Genomic DNA, 1,480 nt, shown 5'->3' on the forward strand with positions numbered 1-1,480 from the left:
TCTTAGCCCTTTGTTACAGGGAGTTGGATTTATTATAGAGGAAAAATCTATGGTATTATAACAGCAAAAGGAATTTTAAATATAAAACGGGATCTGGGATATTTTTCTACAATTAAATGATTTCAAATAAAATTAAATTAACGATTAAAATTTATAATAACCTTTTTCAGTTTTGCAGATGCACCTTTTCACATAATTTTTCATAAAAAAAAAATCAATATGTGAACTATAAAATGAGTAAAATATATGAAATTGTATATTATGTATATTTAAAAAAAGTATTTCTTGCCTGTTTGCTGAAGGTCTCCTGCAGACGGACGACAGAATAGCGCTGAAAGAAATAACGCGGCAGCTCCACCTGGAAAACGTCGTTGGTGACAAAGTGTTTGTGAGTATCTGCATAAAGTTTAATTAACAGTTTTATGATTAATAATGCAATAAAATTACTCTAAATACCTGCTTCTGTTTCATTTCAGGGAAGCTTTGCAGAGAATCTGGCTTTTTTGCTGGAGGCTTTAAAGAAAGGTGAGAAAATGGGAAAATAATCAACATTTTAGATTAGTTTTTTTTATGTATATACATTTCTTTAGCTTATTTTTATGTAATTTCTTTTTACTAATTTTCTGCATATTTTTGGGAGGTGTCTTGTTAAGTTTCTTGTTGTCTTCTCTCAATGTTTTTGAAAGATCAAATTGTCAAATAAAAAAACAATTATAAACTATATTTCTAATGATTATAAAAACTTTTTAAAATTATGTCACAGAAAAACCTAACATTTTAATACACTTTTAAAAAAATCAACATTTTTAAAGTTGTTTCTTGTTTAAATATTTCTTTTGCTTATTTTATGTACTTTATTTTCATTTTTTCATTTGCATTTTTTAAGGAAAATAATCAACATTTTAGATTTTTTAAAAATATTTCTTTTGCTTATTTTATGTACTGTTTTTGACTATTTTTTGGCATTTTTTTAAGGAAAATAATCAACATTTTAGATTCGTTTTATTTTTTTTTTTTTTAAATATTTCTTTTGCTTATTTATATGTATTTTTTCTACTATTTTTTTTTTGCATTTTTTTTAAGGAAAATAACATTTTTTTTTTAATGTATATATATATTTCTTTAGCTTATTTTTATGTAATTTCTTTTTACTAATTTTTTGCATATTTTTAGGAGGTGTCTTGTTAAGTTGCTTGTTGTCTTCTCTCAATGTTTCTGAAAGACGTCAAAACAATGTAGTCCAGTTTCAAAGGTTTCAGGCCAGACATGTTCACAGTTTCGCTTTCACACCGTCTTCTCTCCATCGCTCAGGCGATCGCAGCAGCAGTCGCCCCGTTTTGTTCGTCCTGGATGAGTTCGACCTGTTCGCCCACCACAAGAACCAGACTCTGCTCTACAACCTGTTCGACGTGTCCCAGTCCGCCCAGGCTCCCGTCGCTGTGGTCGGCGTCACCTGCAGACTGGTGAGAATCGCCCAAAC

At 29.6% G+C, this 1,480-nt stretch overlaps 1 long non-coding RNA gene across 1 annotated transcript; it reads left to right on the forward strand.

The window, feature by feature from the left end:
- The first annotated feature begins 307 nt into the window (after nt 1-307).
- Nucleotides 308-1,458, forward strand: LOC121964626. The gene is made up of 3 exons (XR_006107384.1): nt 308-388; nt 477-525; nt 1,312-1,458. It is a non-coding gene; the product is annotated as an uncharacterized LOC121964626 (long non-coding RNA).
- The last annotated feature ends 22 nt before the right edge of the window (nt 1,459-1,480 follow it).

This window comes from Plectropomus leopardus, unplaced genomic scaffold (assembly GCF_008729295.1).
Source record: "Plectropomus leopardus isolate mb unplaced genomic scaffold, YSFRI_Pleo_2.0 unplaced_scaffold1644, whole genome shotgun sequence".
NCBI classification, from domain to species: Eukaryota; Metazoa; Chordata; class Actinopteri; order Perciformes; family Serranidae; genus Plectropomus; species Plectropomus leopardus.